The 22,586-nt window shown below is 40.1% G+C and overlaps 1 pseudogene across 1 annotated transcript; it reads right to left on the bottom strand.

The window, feature by feature from the left end:
- Positions 1 to 21,035: 21,035 nt before the first annotated feature.
- Positions 21,036 to 21,841, bottom strand: LOC128591860 (60S ribosomal protein L7-like 1; annotated as a pseudogene). The gene has a single exon (XR_008381681.1). The product of XR_008381681.1 is annotated as a 60S ribosomal protein L7-like 1 (transcript).
- Between the last annotated feature and the right edge of the window lie 745 nt (positions 21,842 to 22,586).

The following is a 22,586-nucleotide window of genomic DNA, read 5'->3' as shown; positions in this document are numbered from 1 at the left end:
GGCCCCACCCCCCTCCCTCCATCCCTCTTTCTGCACCCCCCCATAACCTTAATTGTCATTAATTGTCCTCATATCAAGATTGAGTACATAGGATTCATGCTTCTCCATTCTTGTGATGCTTTACTAAGAATAATGTCTTCCACTTCCATCCAGGTTAATACGAAGGATGTAAAGTCTCCATTTTTTTTAATGGCTGAATAGTATTCCATGGTATACATATACCACAGCTTGTTAATCCATTCCTGGGTTGGTGGGCATTTAGGCTGTTTCCACATTTTGGCGATTGTAAATTGAGCTGCAATAAACAGTCTAGTACAAGTGTCCTTATGATAAAAGGATTTTTTTCCTTCTGGGTAGATGCCCAGTAATGGGATTGCAGGATCGAATGGGAGGTCTAGGTTGAGTGCTTTGAGGTTTCTCCATACTTCCTTCCAGAAAGGTTGTACTAGTTTGCAGTCCCACCAGCAGTGTAAAAGTGTTCCCTTCTCTCCACATCCACGCCAGCATCTGCAGTTTTGAGATTTTGTGATGTGGCCAAGCCCAAATTTTTAACATGAAGTTTAAACATCAGTCCTTACTCCCTCAGTCCACAGAGGGCCAGCTTTTCCTGTTCACCCATCCCTATTTTGTGATTATTGGCTTACATAATTGAAACGATGATTGCGCAGGATAATTTTAGCCATTACTAATTCAAGGACTCAGAAGATATCAACTATGCTCTCTCTATCTCTGTCTATCTCTATCTCTATCTCTCTATCTCTATCTCTTTCTCTATCTCTATCTATCTCTATCTCTATTTCTATCTCTTTCTCTTTCTCTGGCACCAAGCCTGATTGCATGAACTATGGCACTGGGGAAGTTGGTGGAGCAGGGTGGATATTTGTATGTAAACAAAGCAAAACTGGGCAATTCTGAGTGGGAGCCTCTAGTGAACTAACCCGTGCTCATTCACTCATTTATTTATTCATACGACAAATGTTCATCACATAGTCTAGCACTCCTAAAATTTTAATAAGTGTACTAATTACCTACGGATCTTATTAAAATTCAGGTTCTGATTCAGCAGGACTGGAACAAGGCCCAGATGATGTGCATGCTGATGTTTCATGAACCAGTTTGTGTGACAAGGACTGTAAGAACTCAGAAAGTATTTGTGGAATGTTAAATGAATGGTAACCTGAGTGAAGGTTTTGAGTAAAAGTTTCCATTTAGATAGATAGAAAAGAGAAGTATAATGTTGGTGGAGTTACTGGTCATTGACAGTAGGTCTAATTCTTTGAACCTTTCTGGGTGTGGTCCCCTTAATATTTATCCTTAGGGCCTTTGACCTATTTCCCCTACCTCTTGTAAGGAATCGGAACCAACTTTAGTATTTCAGTCACCTGGCTTTTAAGCTAATTCTTTTTGACTCATACCCACTTTTCCAATGTGGTCTGCATCAGCATGGCTTTGAAGTCTCACACACATACGAACACACACACACTGTCACTGGCAGTTTTCATCATCCTCAACCCTACTGACATCAAGACCTTTTATAATACTTAATCTTTAAGTAGATTCTCAGCAACCCCAGAGAAACTCAAAATAGATGGAAAAGGAAAGCAGCAGAACATTACACTAGAGACAAATTTCCTCCTCTATTTCTCCCTATTTATTTATTTATTTCTTCCCCCTTACTGTTTTTGGCTTGATTTCTTTGCTAACACAGATATTTTCCACTGGACAAAGAAAATACTCTCTTGTACACTCAGCACGCTCCTGTGTCAGCTCACAGTAGAATGTGTAGTGAGGTTTGCTCTCTGAAGAACCAGCATAGCAGTGAAAAGGTAAGTTATTTCACAGAGGTCAGTCGGGAGCCCATTCTCTGATGATAATAGGAATGTTGCCTCATGGAGAGCTTATTAGAGGGCCCCAAGAGGCCTGAAGAAGAGGCCAGGATCAGGAGAGGGGGGATAAAATGCTTGTTGAAAATGTTAGGGCTGTCATTTCCACCTCAGAATTCTCACCTTCACTTAATGAACAACTTGCCCTTAGCTGAAACTCGCTGAAAATGATAGAATGCATTAGTAATCTGCCTGCCTCCTCATCAAACCTCTGTCTTTGCTGCTTTGCTGCCTTCGGCCATAGACACCACAGCCCCAGACAGGAACTGTGGAAACCTCTGGTTTCTCAGATATATTGAGCTAAAAGCATATCTTTGAAAGTGAAATTTAATAGCAAGGGAACATTACCTTAAACAAGTTTGGCTTTGCTCCTAAACTCAACCCCGCCATAAATGAAATTTCAGCAGTTTTCTCTGAAATTGGCTCTCTTTCAAACTTACATAGCAGGTGAGAAAAGTATAGTTCCTGTCCAGCTGGCACACCATTTCAACTTAAACTGCCATCAACTTGAGCTGAGCTGAGGTCATGCATGGAAAACGCCTGTGTCCTGTGACCACAATTTAGCAGGTTTCAGGAAGCACCCAAGGGCACTCAGCAACTTCCTGAGTAGGCAGCAGCTGACCCTAAAGTTTCACTGTCTCAGCTATGGTAACAATTATAGCTTTAACAGGCATCCCAGGGCAGGAACTACTCTCTGTGAACAGTTAAGGGTACTTCAATGTAGAGTTGCTGAGCTGTGGACTTTTATAGCAGGAAGGGCTCAGAGTGTTCTAAGGCTCTACTCTGTAGATTCAGAAACCTGTCCCATGTCACAACACTTCAGGTTTGTGGAAGAACCATAGCTTGGAGGAAGCCCTCAGGTTGAATTTGGAAGGATATACTGGAAAAGTCACATTGGAATCAGAAATGGCTTGGGTTGAACTTGTTCCATGAATACATATTAACTTTTTGGTGTGGCTGGTGACAGTGTGGCATTGTCAGCTTCTGAGCTAGAAATGATAATGGCCCAAAACTAGAAGACTTAAAAAGTGTCATTGTTACCTATACCTATAATTAGCCCAATTAATTTCTATGCTGTTTTTTTTTTTTTTTATTGTTTGGGGTTCATTGAGGGTACAAAGAATTGGGTTACACTGATTGCTTTTATTAGGTAAAATCTCTCTTGTAATTGTGTCCCACCCCCAAAAGGTATGCCATACATCTTAACCTCCCTCCCCCTCCCTCCCCTCTCCATGCTGCCTTGTTCTCTCCCCCCACCTTGAATTTATTTGAATTTTTCTCTTATAAGTGCATGTATTAGATAGTACACTGGCTTCATATTAGAATTTAGTACATTAGATTCTTGCTTCTCCATTCATTTACTAAGAAGAATATGTTCCAATTCAATCCAGGTTAAGTTATTCTTTCCTATTTTATATTCCCTTTGCACCAGGTAAAAAAGAGAATATAAAAATATGCTCAAAGAAGAAAAAAATTAAACACAATTCGGCCATTAACAGCTTTTTCTAGGCTTCTATGTGTTGTTATTCTTTAAAAATATTATGTGCTTTCTAACTATTTGTCCAATTATCAGTATGATGTGGACATCTTTATATATCAATGAAATGTTTATAATCGCATTTGAGCAAACTATGGCTCAAGGGTCAAATCCCGCTCACCATCCATTTTTGTAAATAAGTTTAGTTGGAACATAGCCATGTACATTTACTTATGTATTATCTATGGCTACTGTTGAGCTATAATGGCAGAGTTGAATAGTTGCAACAGAGACAAACTGGATCACAAAGGCTAACATTTACTATTGGCCTGTTGCAGAAAAGTTTCTACCCCTGATCTACATCATTGTGTTTTAATATTTAAGCAACATTTAACTGCACCATCATATCATTATTTATTTAACCAGTCCCTATTGGAGGAGGAAGGAAGATGGCTGACTAGAGGCAGCTTTCACAAGAGGCTCCTATTCAGAGGGAGAGATACTAGACAGAGTAGACTTAGTGAAGCTGAAGGTGGGGAACTGATCTTAGAAAGAAGATAGACAAGTGTACATCATATCTGCTGAGGCAAGCTGGGACTCCAAGAAAGAGGATCCAAGAGAATAAATTCCAGGTACAAAGCCAATCACCAAGAGGACAAGAGACCTCTCCCTTAAGCAGGAGGCTTGCTGTGGGGTCTCTGCAAGTGAGCAGGGAACAAAAGCCCCTCATTTTATACCATGAGAGAGAGTCACTAAATACCTGGCCTCCTTTTCCAGGGAAGTCCCACTGTGAACTTGTGCATTATCTTGCCCAGCACAAAATTGAACAGATATTTTCCTCGCAATTCTGAACTCCTAATCCACCCTTCCCCACTTGCCTGGCTGTCTGAAGGTCTGCTCCCTACTGAGCCCATAGTGTTTGGCAATTCCCTGAGAGGCCAAGGCATTGCATGGGCTGTTGGACAACAGGGCAGAAACAGTGACTCTTCTGGAAGGAGGGGGGCATGGGAGAAGGACACGTGGCGACAGTGTGCATGGGTGAGGGCATGGCACCCATGTTCTGACTTGGTGGGTGAACTTTTCTAACTCCGTTGCTCATTGGAGAGGACAAAGCTTCAACCTTTTGGATTTGCCAGAGACAGTACACGGTGAGGGTGGAGGAGCTAATGTCCCTGTTCTGACTTTGGAAGGGCATAATCCTGACTCCCAGAGGGGACTAGGCTCCAGCTCCTCGGGTTTGCAGGTGATGATGTGCAGCAGGAGTGGAGACACTGGTGTCCCTGTTCTGATTTTGCCGGGGCACCTTCCTAACTCCATTGCTCACCAGAGGAGATGAGGCTCCAACCCCTCAGGTTTGTGGGCTGGACCTGCCTGCGGATTCCTACTATCAAACCACTGGAGAACCTTTGAATCTCTCCCTGTTGAGCAGTGATTGTACTACCCAGGGCAATCTGATAAGAACTCTCTACCTGAGCTGTCCACCCAGGGAGCCTCTGAGGTTGAGTTGTTTTGTAGTGGAGAGGGACTGATTCTACTCCTTCAGCTGTTGCTGGTGGAGGGTGGGGCACTGCACTTGCTTGTATCTCTCCCCAGCTGAGATTTCAGCCTAATACCACAACTCATTAGGATTGGGTAGAGGCTGGCTGACTTCAGGACAGAGGCAGCTTGTGCTATCTCACCAAGCAGGTCCTCAGAGTCTCTGGCTGCCTCTCTGAAAGGGACCTTTGTAAGGCTGTAGGGGAAAAGCCACAGTCACAAGTCCTAGCTCATTGTTAGAGGGCTGATTAACTCCACTTTGGGGGCCCCCAATCCAATCTCACCCTACAAGTTTTAATTGCCAAATTGTGGAAAATACTCATGGGTTGGAACCAGTGGGAGAACTCTGGCAATATGAACAATCAGAGTAGATCAACTCCCTCAAGGAATTACAAAGGCAATATAACAGAAGATGCCATTCATAGACAAATGTCTGAGCTGTCAGAAATAGAATTCAGAATATAGATGGCAAGTAAGATGAATAGAATGGAGGAAAAGATGGAAATAGAAATCCAAGGAATAGTTCAAAAGTTGTCTCAAGAAATTAATGAATTCAAAGACAAAAATCACCAAGAATATGGACATAATGAGAAAAGAAATAGCAGAGCTCAAGGAAGTGAAAAAGTTATTCAAGAGCTTTGAAATATAGAAGAGTACCTCAGTAATAGGGTTGAGAAGGCAGAAGAGAGGATCTTAGAAATTGAAGACAAGGCTTTTGAACAATCCCAAGCATTCAAAGAGGCAGAAAAATGAAAAACAGGAACAGTACATTCCCTGAGAAAGTTGTGGGATCATTCCAAAAGATCAAACATCTGATTTATAGGGATTCCTGAAGGAGAAGAGGATAGTCCTAAAGTCACAAATGCTCTACTTCAAGATATAATAGAGGAGAATTTTCCCAAGCATTGCAAGAGATACAGAAATTCAGATACTAGATAGTTTCAGAACCCCAGCAAGACTCAATCCAAATAAAGCATTTCCTAGACACATTGTAATTAACTTGCTAAAGTTAATATGAAGGAGAAAATCCAGTTAATATGAAGCAGCCATACATAAGAAAAGCATTACCTACAAAGGGAAAAATATTAGGATGACTGTGGATCTTTCAACCAAAACCTTTCAAGCCAGAAAAGGATGGTAACTTTCAATTTTCTAAAACTAAACAACTTTTAGCCCAGGATCCTGTATCCAGCTAAATCATGTTTCATTTGTGATGGAGAAATCAAATACTTTACTGACATCCCCATGTTGAAGAAAATTGCCATAACTAAACCAGCTCTCCAGGAAATACTTAGACCCATTTTCTATAAGAACCAGCACAATGGTCTACCACTAAAGGAAATTCACCAAGAATTTATCAAAAACCCCCTAACTTCCACAATGGTGCAAGAATTAAAAATATGCACTGAACCTTTGAAAAACATTATGGCCATAACACTACCATACCTATTAATTCTCTGGCTTAAATTGTCCTCTGAACAGGCGCAGGTTGGTTGACTGGAGACAAAATTCAGGCCAGGTATCTTTTGCCTATAAGAGACTCATCTTACTTCAAAGGATAAAAAGACTCGGGGTGAAGGGATGGACATCTATAATATAGGTAAATGGAAATCAGAAAAAGCAGGGGTTGCGATCTTATTTTCAGATGTAATAGGATTTAAACTCACAAAGAAAAGGAATGACAAGGATGGACACTACATATTTGTCAGGGGAAACACTCAATATGAAGAGATTTCAATAAACATTTATACCTCAATGCTCCTCAATTTATAAAGCAAATCCTAACAGATATGAACAATTTGATATCTTTCTGAACTATCATAGTTTGAGATTTTAATACTCCTTTGTCAGTTCTGTATAGATCCTCCTAGAAGAAACTCAACAAAGAAATAAGACTTAAAATTGAGCCTAGAACAAATGGATTTAACAGGCACTTACAGAACATTTCATCCTAATAAAACTGAATGAATACACATTCTTCTCAGCCCAGGGATCATCCTCCAAAATTTATCATATCCTAGGACACAAGTCTAACCTCAACAAATTTAAAGAATAGAAATTATTTCTTGTATCTTATTGAACCATCATGAAATAAGAATTGAACTCAACAGCAACAGAAATCTTCATACTCAAACAAAGTTATGGAAACTAAATAACCTTTGACTAGGTTAATGATGAGATTAAGAAAGAAATCATCAGATTTTTGGAACAAAATGATGATGAGGACACAAGCTATCAAAACCTATGGGACATGGAAAAAGCCCAAGTGCCCATCGATCCACAAATGGATCAATAAATTGTCATATAGTACACCATGGAATATTATGCAGCCTTAAAGAAAGATGGAGACTTTACCTCTTTCATGTTTACATGGATGGAGCTGGAACATATTCTTCTTAGTAAAGTGTCTCAAGAATGGAAGAAAAAGTACCCAATGTACTCACCCTTATTATGAAACTAATGTAGGACCTTCACATGAAAGCTATATCCTAGTTATAACCTAAGAATAGGGAGAAAGGGGAAAGGGAGGGGAGGGAGGGGGAGGGAGGGGAAAGGAGGGGGATTAATGGGATTACACCTGCGGTGCATCTTACAAGGGTATATGTGAATCCTAGTAAATGTGGAATGTAAAGGTCTTAGCAAAATAACTAAGAAAATGCTACAAAAGCTGTTAACTAATGTGATGAAAATGTGTCAAACGATCTATGAACCAAGTGTATAGTGCCCCACGATCATACTAATGTACACAGCTATGGTTTAATAAAAATAAATTAAATAAAAAAATAGGAAAAAAAAAAAAAAAACTACGGGATACTGCAAAGGCAGTCCTAAGAAGGAAATTTATAGCATTAGAAGTCTTCATCAAGAAAATAGAAAGAGAGAGAGCAAACAACCTAATGGGTCATCTCAAGCAACTGAAAGAGAAAGAACAATGCCAACCCAAAGCCAGCAGAAGAAAATAAATAACCAAAATTAGAGCAGAATTAAATGAAATTGAAAACAAAAGAATTATTCAGAAGGTAAATGAAACAAAAAGTTACTTCCTTGAAAAGATTAATGAAATTGATATACCTTTGGCTAGCCTAACCAGAAACAGAAAAGTAAAATCTCTAATAATGTCAATCTGAAATGATAAAAGAGAAATAAGACACCGCAGAAATTCAAAACATCCTCAATGATTACTACAAGAAACTATTTTTAGAAATATGAAAATCTGGAGGAAATGGACCAATTCCTGAAAGCATGCCACCTTCCTAGACTAAATCAGAAAGAATTAGAAATTTTGAATAGACCTATATCAAACACTTAAATAGCATCCATTATATAAAATCTCTCAAAAAAGAAAAGTCCTGGACCAGATAGTTTCACATCGGAATTCTAGCAAGTCTTCAAAAAAGAACTAGTACCTATATTACATAACCTATTCCAAAACATAGAAAGGGAAGGAATCCTCCCTAATACATTCTATGAAGCAAATATCACCTTAACCCCGAACCAGGAAAGGACCCAACAAAGAAAGAAAACTATAGATCAATATCATTAATGAAAATCAGGCAAAAATATTTAATAATATCCTAGCAAATAGAATTCAATGACACATCAAAAATTTATACATCATGATCAAGTGTTTTATCTGAGGGTTACAAGGTTAGTAAATCTGTAAATACAATATAGTACATAAATTAAATAAAAACCAAAATGTGATTCTATCAATTGATGCAGAAAAGACTTTTAATAATATCCAGCATCCTTTCATGATTAGAACATTTAAGAAAATAGGCTTAGATGGGACATTTCTTAAACTGATAGAGGCCATTTACAGCAAACCCACCACCAATATCATATTGAATGGAGTAAAATTGAAAACATTTCCATTCAGATCTGGAACTGGACAAGGATGCCCATTGTCACCACCATTATTCAACATTGTAATGGGAGTCCTAGCCATCACAATCGGGCAAGAGAAGGGGATCAAGGGTATTTAAATGAGGTCAAAAGAGATCAAACTCTCACTCTTTGTGGATGACATGATCTTATACATGGAAACCCCAGGGACTCAACTACAAAACACTTAGAAGTGATCAAGGATCACTTCTCAGTGATACAAAATCTCAGGATACAAAATCAATTAAATATCAGTAGCTTTTATATATACCAATAATAGTCAAGCCAAAAGTACAGTTAAGGACTTTATTCCTTTTATAGTAGTGCCAAAGAAGTTGAAATACCTGAGAATTTATCTAACAAAGGATATGAAAGATCTTTATAAGGAGAACTATGAAACCCTGAGTAAAGAGATAGCTGAAGATGTTAACAAATGGAAAAACACACCATGCTTGTGGCTGGGAAGAATCAACATTGTTAAAATGTCCATACTACCCTAAGCAATTTATAGATTTAATGTAATTTCTATCAAAGCAACAATGTCATAATTAAGAGAACGTGAAAAAATAGTACTTTGTTTTATATAGAATCAGAAAAAAACTCAAATATCCAATGCATTATGTAGAAATAAAAACAAATCAGGAGGCATCACATTACCAGACTTCGGGTTATACTACAAATCTATAGTGATCAAAATAGCTTGGTAGTGCCACAAAAATATAGGGATATAGATATATGGAATAGAAAAGAGAATCTAGAGATGAACCCCGCCACATTTGATCTTTGATAAGCCTAACAAAAACATACATTGGGGAAAAGATCCCCTATTTAACAAATGGGGTTGGGAGAACTGGCCAGCAAACTGTAGAAGACCTTACCTTTCACCACTAACAAAAATTGATTCTCACTGGATAAAAGATTTAAATTTAAGACATGAAACTATAAAAATACTGGAAGAGAGTGTAGGGAAAATGCTTGAAGATATTGGCCTGGGAAAGTATTTTAGGAGAAGGATTCCCCTGGCAATTGAAGCAACACCAAAAAATATATTACTGGGATCTGATCAAGCTAAAAAGCTCCTGCACAGGTAAGGGCACTGCAAGGAAAGCAAACAGACAGCCTTCAGAATGGGAGAAGATTTTTGCAGGTTATGATTCTGACAACAGTTTGATAACTAGAATCTACAGAGAACTCAAATAAATAAATAAAAAAACAAACACCCCATTTCATTGTGGGCAAGAGACTTGAACAGAAAACTTCTCTGAAGATGATAGGTGAATGACCATCAAACACATGAAAAAATGCTCATCGTCTTTAATTCTCAGAGAAATGCGAATCAAAACCACTTTCAGATATCACCTAACTCTAGTAAGATTAGCCCACATCTCAAAATACCCAAACTGCAGATGTTGGCATGGATGTGGAGAGAAGGGAACATTTTTACACTGCTGGTGGGCCTGAAAACTCATACAGCCTTTTGGCAAAGAAGTATGGAGAATTCTCAAAGAACTAAAAGTTGACCTACCGTTTGATCCTGCAATTCCATTACTAGGTATCTACCCATGATCCTGCAATTCCATTACTAGGTATCTACCCAGATGGACAAAAATGATTTTACAACAAAGACATTTGCACCAGAATGTTTATTGCAGTCCAGTTCATAATTTCCAAGTTGTGGAAGCAGCCCAAATGCTCATCATGAATGGATTAACAAATAGCGGTATATGTATGCCATGGAATACTATGTAGCCCTGAAAAAGACTTTACATCTTTTTTGTTTACCCAGATGTAGTTGGAACATATTATTCTTAGTAAAGTATTTCAAGAACGGGGAGAAAAGTATCCAATGTACTCAATACTGTTATGAAATTAATATATAATCACTTACACATTCATATGAATTATAAAACACAAATACAGTCCAGAAAGAAGGAGGAGAGTGAAGGAAGAAGGAAGGGAAGGGGGGAGGGAAAGTGGAGAGAGGGGATTTTGTGGGAGCTCACCTAAAGTACACAATGCAAGGGTACATTTCAAAACAACTAAGAGTGTATTATAAATGTCTTACCACAAAAATTAAGTAAGTGAGGTGATGGTTATTTTAGTCAGTTGGATTTAAGCACTCCACATTGTATACCACATCATCACATTGTATCCCATAAATGAACATGGTTATAACTTTAAAAAATTAAATTAAAAAATAACTAGTCCTTATTAAAAGATATGTAAGTTGTTCCCTATTTTAAATATTTCCATTATTTCTCATTACATAAAACACTAAGCTCAACTATCCTTACCTTTGCTAATATTTTTAGATTCTATTAGGAAATATTAGGATTAGAATTTAATGAGTTAAAGGATTTTTTAATCTTTGTTTATTTTTTTCTTTTCTTTCTTTCTTTCTTTATTTTTTTTTAGATTGGAGTGCACTAGTGTCATCACAGCTCACAACAGTCTCAAATTCCTGGGCTCAAGTGATCCTCTTGACTCAGCCTTTCAAGTAACCAGGACTACAGGCTTATACAACCACTCCCAGATAATTTTTTCTTTTTTTTTGTAGACATGGAGTCCTGTTACAATGCTTAGGCTGGCCTTGAACTCCTAGCTTCAAGGGATCCTCTTGCATTGGCCTCCAAAATTTCTGGTGTTACAGACATGAGCCAACCCCCCTAGCCTCAATCTTTCTTTTAAATTTTTTATTGAGAAAGAGTCTCACTTTGTCACCCTTGGTAGAGTGCTGTGGAGTCATAGCTCACAGCAACCTCCAACTCTTGGGCTCAAGTGATTCTCTTGCCTAAGCCTCCCAAGTAGCTGGGACTACAGGCTCCTGCCACAATGCCCAGCTGTTTTCTTTGTTTGTTTGTTTATCAGGCCTGGGGCCGGTTCAAACCCAGTAGCCCCAGAGCATGTGGCTGGTACTCTAACCACTGAGTTACAGGAACCCAGCCTTTCTTTTTCTTTTTAATGGGATTTTGGTAGCCATAGCCATATTTTTCCTATTTCTAGATAAAGGAGCTCTTCTTATTGTACTAACAGCTGAAAGAGAAGGGTTGCCCTTTCCATAGTTTCTCTTGCCTACTGTCTTCAAAGCAACTCTCATGGAGCAGGAGAATTTAAAAGCCACACAAATCATCTCATGGAGCTCAGCAGTGTACACATTCCAGTATGAAGCTCCAAATTTGTAGTCCTGGTGATTACTAGACTTCGGGACTGAGAGGTGTAGATGGTTTTTCCCTCCAGCTTGGCTTCTGTCATGTCATTATTAAAAAATACCCTTTATTTAAATAGCCAGTTTGTGGAGGCAGCTCAGAGGTAACCAGAGAGGTTTGATTGGGTGGTTTATGTCACATCTTTTATGGGTGAATCGTCAGCTCTAGCCTTTCAAACCCAAGGGTTGGGATCTGCAGATGACGTGGGGTGATGGAGGTTGCCATGGATGGAATCTGGCTTTCTAGGGTCTTTCTGTTTTGGGTCTCTCTTTAGCAAGAGTCTGAAGAGGGTCTGCTGTGCTTCTGCATAGCAATGGATTCAGGCCCTAAGGTCTTCAGAACCCCACTTGTAACCTGATATATGCTGAGCATTTCTTCTAAAGCAGTGGTTCTGAACCATCCTAATGCCCCAACCCTTTAATACAGTTCCTCATGTTGTGGTGAGCCCCCAACCATAAAATTATTTTCGTTGCTTCTTCACAACTATAATTTTGCTACTGTTATGAATTGTAATGTAAATATCTGATATGCAGGATATATTTAGGTGACTCCTATGAAAGGGTCGTTCGACCCCCAAAGGGGTCACGACCCACAGGTTGAGCACCACTGTAAAGCATCCTCCATTGCTTTCCATGATGCAGGGAAGGCTAAAAGGCTAAGGCAGAAATGGGTGGGAACATTTCCCCCATCTCTTCATTTATCAGCTGCTTCCTATATGCCTGAAAGCATACGTATTCACACACACATACACATTTAATAATAATATTGAAGATCCTGCTTTTAAAAATCTACTTAATTTTGTATGCAATCTTGGCTTTCCTTTCTGTGTGTGGGAGAACATCGCATTGCAATTAATCCTGATGCGACTAGTTCCTTTGCATTTTTCTTTCTGGGCCAATAGAAAAAGACTTGAAATTTCTCAGCTGTTAAGGGGCTACCAGTAGAATTAAAGAATGTGTATAATGGTATTCCATATAGCAATACAAAGGACCAACTGAACCCAACTGTGGGTGACTCTCAAAAGCATTGCACTATGTGAAAGAAGCCAGGAGCAAGAATATACACCTTAATGAGTCCATTTTGTGTGAAATTCTAGAAAAGACAAAGCTATGTTGCTAGGAAATAGATCAGTGATTACTAGGGCCCTGGGTGGTATTGGACTGAGATAACTTTTTGGAGTGATGGACATCTTCTTTGTAGTGGTAACATAAATGCATGTATTTGTCAAAATTTATTAAACTGTATCCTTTAAATAGGTGCATTTAATATTAAAATTACATTTTAATAAAATTGATTTTAAACACCAGATACATAAGTTATGAAAAAAGAAGTAGAGGAAGAATCTGGGTTAACTCATGAATGTCTGTCTTGGACATGTGACCATGTGGTGGTGCCCTGAGCATGAGACGATACCAGAGGAGACAGCAAATACAGGAAGTTGTGGGAAGTGGGGAGAACAATTTTTGGCATGTCAGACTGAGAGACATTGAGGTGGGAAGATCAAGTTTGGTGTTGGATACTAGGATTTTGGAATTATTGGTGCATTGGTGAGAGTAGATAACACTGATGTGCATGGAATTAACAGCAGAGCGAGAGAAGAGTCAGGAGATGAGGATCCATCCTGGAGAATGGCCATGCTGAAGCCCTGAGAGTCTCATGTCTAGATGATCGCTGCTCCCAGGATGGTCCATGGGCCAAGAACAATAGCACCAGCTGTGAGTTTGTTAGAAAAATAGAATTAGAGGCAATACTTCCCACCTACAGAATCAAAAGCAGAATCTTCTTTTTTTGGAAGATCTCCATATAATTCTTGCACAAGTTATAGTTTGAAAAGTGCTGTTTTAGGTTGATTTAAGTCCTTCTCTTTATTTTGACCAACTTTTCTCCAGAATAAAGGAAGTGTTATTCTCTATTCAGATAGGCTGCTGAAGCCAATGATTGTGTCATTGTACCAAAATTCCTTTTCAGTTTCAGTTAAAAAAGAAAAACTCTACATGGTAAAAGAGCCAAAGAAATATTGATGCAAATGTTTTCCAGTTAATCAACAGGCTGCATTTACTTCAGGAGAAGCTATCAAGGCATATTTAACCTGGACAGAACATGTATGTATGTATGTATGTATGTATGTATGTATGTATTTAAACCATATACAGAGGGGAGGCCTATTTCCTTGGGAATCGCATGAGGAGTCATTTCTTCTTTTTGATTCTTTTTCCTTTTTATTTTTAAAAGGCTTTTTTGCCTTTTTAAAAGGCTTAACTGACATAAACTCTTCATCCTGAATTCTTGCAGACAAACTGTCTGTTAGGAACATTGAGCTCTGGTGAATTGAGAACACATTACAGCAGCTGTAGCAGGTTGACCTTAGAGTTGCTTCTACAAATGTAGTTATTTGCCTGAGTCCATTTCCCAGGAGAGGTGGCAGGTGAGCAGGCAGATAGGAAGGCTGTCCAGGCTATTCCAAGTCTGAGTTCCATCGCTCTCGGGTCCTGAAACAGAAGCTTGCCCAGGGCTTTGGCTTATTTGCTTACTGATTGAGTTGTCAGTGAGTTTTCATTAGAATGTAGAGAGGCTGTTGAAGAAATCATGGCATGTTGATTTGTGCATGTGTGAGCTATGGAAATGGACCTGGATTTAGACCAAACTCTGCTGCTATTTGCTGTTTCCCTTCCTTCCTACCCCCAACCATTTTTTCATTATTAAAGTCATTTTTATAGAGAACAATTCATTAATGGATTGAAAAACTTTATGTAAATTGCAAGTGACCATTAGTGAACTATCACTGCATAATGTACCTCATGGAAAACAGGAATAGGCTGCAGTTTGTGCTCTCCTTTTCCAGCAGCAATTTTCGTTTCCCACTCATATTCAGGGGCACTGTGAATTCAGCCTCAGGGAGGTCCCATGGACACAGTAACTTCTGTGAGGGCTGCCTCATGGGATGGACAGAGCGTCACCGTGTGGCCACCTTCTGCTGCTCTGCACATATTCCCTCCCCACCTTGACACCATGGTCTGGTTTGGGTTCCAGGGCCTGACTGCTTTTTCTTCCCTTTGTAAACCTAGAAAAGTCATAGTTGTCTGTGTAGTATTTCTTTCTGGGCAGGAAAATCACTATAGTATGTACAGAGAAGGGATATAAGAAATAACCTGAGAGTTCTCAAGCTGGGTGCTGTTTCCAAAGGGAACATGTTCCTTTTCAACACTCATCCTAAGGGCAGGGTAAGCCTATGCAGAAATAACAGATGTAGCTTCCTGAGCCTCCCCATTTCGTGGGAGGAGATATATCTTTGGGTCGCTCTTTGTGTGCAGCTCCCTAGCTTTATTGTTGTCGATCCTATTATATGACTTACTTTGGTCAATGGATATTAACAGGACATGGTGAGAGTGGTGGTTCAGCATATACTTGTGTGGGGGGATTGCTCCTTGTGCTTTTGGCATTTCTGTGAGAAAAATCTACCATGACTGGCCTGCTGTTTCAAGAATGAGAGACATGGGCAAAGCTTGTAGAGTGGAAGCAGGTCCAGCCAAGCCCAATCTAAAGTAGTCAACCCCCAGCTGAACTCTGGCCAAGTGAATGAGAATAATTATTGTTGTCATAAACTGCTGAATTTTGGAGCAGTATCAAACATAGCCCAATTTCAACTATTAACCTCACTGGTCCTTTAGTCAGTTGATCAGAGCCTCCTGTTATTACTTGTTTTTACTTATTTCATTTTCACTCTTCTCAAACTTGCAACCTCTTCTCCCCATGCTCATGTTCTGCTGCAGACCTTGCCTCCTTTTTCTCTAAGCAACCAGAAAGAACCTCAAGAGAACTTTCGTCATCTGGCCTTATCATATGTGCCCGGACTCTGGGATCAGTGCCCCTCACCCTACTATCTTCCTGCTTCCTGGGTCAAACCATCCTTGCTCTTTAAGCCAACCCCTTTCTTAACCACCAGATCTATCACTCCTCATGTATTCAAAAACCCAGCTTCAGGAAACCATCTTCTCTTTATCCTCTATTGTTAGTTCTCCCTTCCTTCAGGATCATTCCCATGCTATGATTTTTTCCATCTTAAAAAAAATATTTAAAATCTCTAATAATTTCACTCATTGGTCAGCCAATAGATTATTTTTCTAGTCTTCTTATGGGAAACGTATTGAGGAAGTTGTCTAATCACTCTTTTATGCTTAAAACTCTCCCTTCACTTGGATTCACTGATTCCATGGTCTGATTTTCTTCCTACCTGTGTGTTCACTCCTTTTCCATCTCTTTAGATAATTAAATTATTTCTTGTCCTTAGGATTTCTAAATACTGGTGTGTCCAAGGCTCCAAAGACTTTCTTTCTCCCTACATTCACAATCTCATTTTAATACCATCCATAAGTCCACATGCTGATGAATTTCTAATTTATAAATAACCTGAGCCTCTTGTCTGAGCTCAAAGGCTCAAAGCTCACCTACACAACTGACTAGCTCCATGTCAGCGTCTACTCTGTATCTTAAATATTCCATGTTCCATACTTATCCTGCTTTTCTTCCTCTCAAACTTTCTCCTCTCAATCTTTCCCATCTCAGTAAACATCAATGTGACAAAAACTGTTTAGACATTCTGTACTTTTCTTTCTCTCCTGTCTCACATCCTTCACATCTTCAATGAATCCTCATGGCTGTACTTCAACATATATCCAGAACCTGAGGCTATATTACCGTGTCCACCTCCACTACTATGTTCAAGTTACTGTAATCTCTCACTTGAATCATTGCAATAGTCTCCCAACTGGCCTTCTGCCCTCACCTTTCCTCTCACAGCCACTATTCACCACAGCTTCCCAGAGAGCAGTTGTGGGGGATAATAATGGTAATAGGGGCCGGGCACAGTGGCTCACACCTGTAATCCCAGCACTTTGGAAACGGAGAGGGTGGATTGCTTGAGCTCATGAGTTTGAGACCAGCCTGAGCCAGAGAGACACCCTGTCTCTAAAAAATAGCTGGGCATTGTGGTGGGCACCTGTAGTCCCAGCTACTGCAGAGGCTGAGGCAAGAGAATCACTTAAGCCCAAGAGTTGGAGGTTGCTGTGAGCTGTGATGCCATAGCACTCAATGCTAGGGTGACTGAGCGAGATTCTGTCTCCAAAGGAACAAACAAACAACTGGTAATAATAACTAACATTGGCTGCTGAGGGGTGAGGACTTACTTTAATTAATTCCCTCACAAATGTGTATTGAGGGTCTACTCTGGGCCATGCACACTGCAGCCTTTCTGGCAGTAAGGGAAAAAAGGAGACAGTCTCTTCTTTCAAGTTGGAGAAGAGAAAACCTCAGTGATAAGCTCTTCCAGGTGAGACCAAGTCCTAGTAGTGGGGAAGATATACACATAACAGAGGCATTCAAAGTGTATGGGAAGGTAGACTTGGGCGTGTCAGGGGGTAGATATTGATGGAAAGAGAGAGAGAGGAATGCATACATCTTCACAATGCGTGTATCTTCCACCATGCTTCCTTTCAGCTATCAATCTTTACTCTTTTCTGATGCTTCTCCCTGTTGCTTCTGGAGTAAATATCAAGCTCTCCACAGCTGGCTTTTCCTATCTCATTTCTGACCATTCTATTCCCTCTAAACTACGCACCTTTTCTTGACCTCATTGGTCAGGATTTTCTTTCATCCTCTGCTCCTGCCCTTCTCTCTGCTGGATGAGCCCTTCCCCTCTCTTTGATGTCACTCATCCTTGAGGTTCAATTCAAGTGCCCCGCTCTGTAGCTGCTGCCATCAGCAGCTCACCTGTATCCCTGTGCACAACAGTCTGACTCTCAACTGCCAACCCCTGTGCCTTAGAGGGCTCCATTGTCACAGAGTCTGTTCTGCCTGAGCAAGGCTTCCTGCACACACAGGAAAATTCGTTTACCCTTTCTCACCCTGGCTCCTCCTCTGAACCAGCAGGATCACTTTGGGGCAGAAAAACTCTGACCCATATGCTGCTCCCTGGCCCCGGGCTCTCCAGCAGTAGTCCCCTTGATAAAGTGCTCTTTGTTAGCATCTTTCCTGTCCCTGTCTCTCTTCCCAATTGGAAACCACTTCTAAAATGTGTCACCTGCCCTCAAATCATTGTCTTGGGGTCTGATTTCTCTTCTATCTGTTTTCTGAGAAAACTCCAGGAACAATAATTGCTCCCTGTGGGTTGTCCTATAACATTTATACATATCTCTGGTGTATCACTTATCATAATTTACAGCAATTATTCGTGTGTGTTGGATTGTTAAATAGTGCAGGTAAGACCTGTGTCATTATAAGTCATGCAGCCACCTTGTCTAGTGTGCACCTGCCAAATAGTAAGCACCCGATATTTATTAAATATGAGAGTTTGGGATCCACTTCTCTTGCTCTGTCCTGCCATGATGGGGATGCATCAGCAGTTTTCTCCTGGCCCGTATTGGTGCCAGCTCCTGCACTGAGAGCCAGTAATGTAATTCTAAGAATCCTTGGACTTCAACCAGCATAGCGAGAAGGAGCTGTTGAAGAATTGCAGAGTAGTCCAAAGGTTAACTAAATTTGTAATTGTAAAAAGTTCAGCACTTGGGGAGTTGGGTATGTTTGTAGGATAATTACTAAGCAGCAAGGTTAGACTAACGAAGCTTGAGCTCATGACCCAAGGAGGCAGGAAACTTAGCAAGAAGAATAAATGTAAGCTCCTAACTATTCTGGGTCTCTTGGGTTCTACTCAGAATGTAGACTTGGAAAAAGCATCACATTCTCACCTTTATGACAAGAAAAAAGGCGTGCAGAATATAAGGTCCCAACTTTTCTTGAACCCATCAGATGGCAAAAGTTACAGGGCAATCAGCTAACCTAAGATCTGGGGATAGGCAGGCATCTGCGTGAAGTTCGCTACTTGAAAACAGCAAGAAGAATTCAGTTAGAGGAGTTAACAATTGGTGGAGGCCACGTATGGGCTGGTGGGACAGTGTGAAGCCTTTAGAGGTTACAGACATTGGGAGCTTTTCTTCTTTAAGCTTACTAGATGCTCACAGGGAAGACTGAGAAGATTCATGAGAAAACCTCCACCTTGGTGCCAACCTAGGGAGATGAAAAGCAGGGCCACAGGAAAGGCACAAAACTCCTCTCATGCCCTATTCCTTATCTCTGCCATGGAACAGAAACCTTAGCCAGGAGAAAGAAGAAGTGAAATCATTGCCCAGGGGCACTGGTAAAAACCCATTGCATCTGTGGAAAGGGAACAAAGAAAACAAAGCAAAATACTTTCACCCCTGGGGAGAGGGCCAGGATACATCAGGACCCTGGGAGATTTGTAAGAACCAAGTCCATTAAAGGATGAGTACATGTTAAAAGGGCATAGGAGACAAACTGAACCAACTCCCAGTGGCCAAAGCTAAAACAATCTGAGTGACAAAATAATTAACAAGAGTAGATAATAAAATGCAGGTCCATGAACTTAGTGATTTAATAGTAGCTGATGAATAAATATGGGGAAGGGGGAGCTCCACACAGAACATCTCCAATGAATACGTGTAGAAGGAATAAAGAAAATAGAAAATCATCACCCAGAACACCTTAGTAATAATTGCTGCAGGCAAGTCAAGATCCGCTGATGGAGGCTAAAAGTGATGGAAAGAATTTGAGGTAAAACAGGACATTTGCATAGTCTTAGGGTATCTACCCTAAGGTGTTGATCAATGGTATAGTAAAAGAAAGGACATTGGTTGAAATCCTGGTGAAATCCAAATAAAGTTCTTAGTTTAACAATTGTATGGCCGTTGCATAAGATATCACAATAGGAGAAGCTAGATACATTATATACAGAAACTCCACTGTTTTTGCAACTTTTTTGTAAGCCTAAAATTATTTCAAATTAAAATTTTTTAAAAGCATGCTAAAAATCAGGTCTATGGTCTGTTAACTACTATCACATTTCATTCCTTGAAAAAAATATCTGGCAGGAAATATATAAAACCCAGTGTTTGTGTTCTGTTGGTGGCATCAGAGAAACCTAAATAACATTCCTGAAGTTCTTCCAATTTATTATTTTTCTTAATTCTTTTTTTTTTTTTTTTTTGTGGTTTTTGGCCAGGGCTGGGTTTGAACCCGCCACCTCCGGCATATGGGACTGGCGCCCTACTCCTTGAGCCACAGGCACTGCCCTATTTTTCTTAATTCTAAAAAGCATTTTCTGATATGGCATGGTTATCTATGTTTTACAGAAGAAAAAATAGGTTAAGTCAAGCGTTTTACTCAAGTTTACATGGAAACCATCAAGAAGATCCCTAAAATGAACCCAGATCCACTAACTCCAAGAGCCATACATATTGCTACTTTTATTTATTTATTTTAATTTAATTTTTTTTTTTTTGTAGAGACAGAGTCTTACTTTACTGCCCTCGGTAGGGTGCCGCGATGTCACAGGACTCACAGCAACCTCCAGCTCTTGGGCTTCCGCGATTCTCCTGCCTCAGCCTCCTGAGCAACTGGGACTACAGGCGCCTGCCACAAGGCCCGGCTATTTTTTGGTTGCAGCTACTTTTAAAAATGTGTTTCTCTATTTCTTTCTTCTTCTTGTCCCTGTCTCTTTTTTCTATCACGTACTTATGTTACCTTCAGTAGGAAAAACGCAACACAGTATAATGAGAAAGTAAAACACAGAAAAACACCCCCTAAAAAGAAAAAAATCAAGGTCCAGTCTTGCAGGGTCATATCTGGATGGCACGCCACTGTTTAGCTACATTTCTTTCTTTCTTTCTTTCTTTTTTTTTTATGCCCCAGAGCTTGGTCTATTGTTGCGGGAATCTTAGGGATCCTTGTGTCCATGCTTGGATCATTCATTCACCCAAATTAAACCCCATGATACAAGATCTGACAAAGCAGGACTTCTTTCTCCATGGCATGTGCTAAATTCAGAGGTGGCAGTAGCTGAAGCGGAAAACACTGGAATTTTTCCTTGGGAGTGGACTGTTATGAGAGGTTCCTGACACAAGCGTAACCTACTATATTTTCCCTGACCCTTCCCTTTGTTTTTGAAGACAGAGCAGAAATCATCTTCTCTGAAGATATTTGGTAATAATTCCAAAAACCAAAAATACATGCTTCCAGTGCACCATGGTTTCAGATATTCGGGGACTAGTTCAACTGGCGGATGAGCTGATTGATGCTCTCACCCCGATAGCCAGGTGAGCCGATCTCTTTGAAGAAGCCCACTTTATTCATGACGGGCCACTGAGAGTTGGAAAGGACATAAAAACCTTGAGATCTCCTGGAAATATTTCCCCGGGAAGGCAATTTCATGAATGAGGTCTTCCAAGCAAATGACACCAAACCTTCCTAGGTGCTCCTCGATGACTGTGTTATCTGTCAGAGGAATGGTCTTATTCTTGACCTTGGCTTGTCCACGTTTCAAGATGAGTTCCCGGACAGATTTCAGATTTGGAAATCCCCAGGTCACATAAGGTTCCACTATACGTAGCATTTTCAGACTCTGAGGGGTGACTCTAACAAAGACACCACTGAAAATTTTTTTTAGGTGAAGTCTTGTAATGGTCTTCTGCACCAGTAAACTCACTCCATTAATCCTTTGGATGCGTACAACAAAGGCTAGGGAATGTTTATCTGGTAATTCCAAGGCATGAGATTTCACTTCTAGTCGTCTGACACGCACCGTGTCACGCTGCTGTCGCCAGGAATCATGCAGAAATGATTCTAGTCGCTTAAAACTGAGCTCTTTTCCTTTTCTCTGCTCCTTCTTTGCCAAAAGTGCCTGCTTTGCCTGGGTGGCTTTGAGGGCTTGATAAGCCTTCCTCTTTTTCAGTAGATTTTCTGGGACCAAAGGTATCTTTTTTCTTTCCTCATGCTCCGCCATCTTTCCAGCGTTCCCTTGGCTACATTTCTTAAATCTCATGGGCGTATCACACTGGCCTGCTGACCAAGGGCTGTGTTTGTCTTGTGCCTTAGGTTTCAGTGCTCACTGATGCACTGGATTCTAAAATATATTAGGGAAATACTAAATAAAAATTATTATTATTTTTTTTACTACGGGCTAATATGAGGGTACATATGATTAGGTTAAATTATTTGCATTTGTCCAGGTAAAGTCTAAAGTCTAAGTTGTAATTGAGTCCTTCGTCCAGGAAGTGTGCCGTATACACCTACATTGTACCCCACAGGTGGGAACTAATCGAACCCCCTCCCTTCTTCTTGTATTTAGTCGTGTTGCTACTATTTTCAGATTAGTACTGACTATGTGGGATGCTTGCTTTTTCCTTTCTTGAGATACTTCGGAGAATGTTCTTCAAATCTATCCAGATAAATACAACTTTTTTTTTTTTTTCTAAGAAAGGATCATAGGCTCGCAAAAAAATATGATGACAGAGCCATAAAGAGTCTGATGAATACTGTTACAGTTCTCTCCAGGGACATGCATATGTCAAATGATGTAACAAGTCAATTTTCTTCTAAGGCTGAGCTCCTGAAGGCCTAGCATAGTATAATAGATGTTAAATGCTACACATTCTCGGTTAAGGTTTCAGACCACACCTACAGGTCAGACTCTGAAACCTGTTCTTCCAGTGTAGCCAGGCTGTTCATTCCCAGAAGTGCTACCTGGTATAT

The sequence above is a fragment of the Nycticebus coucang genome, chromosome 8, assembly GCF_027406575.1.
Source record: "Nycticebus coucang isolate mNycCou1 chromosome 8, mNycCou1.pri, whole genome shotgun sequence".
NCBI lineage: Eukaryota > Metazoa > Chordata > Mammalia > Primates > Lorisidae > Nycticebus > Nycticebus coucang.
This window is presented reverse-complemented; position numbering and strand designations above follow the sequence as displayed.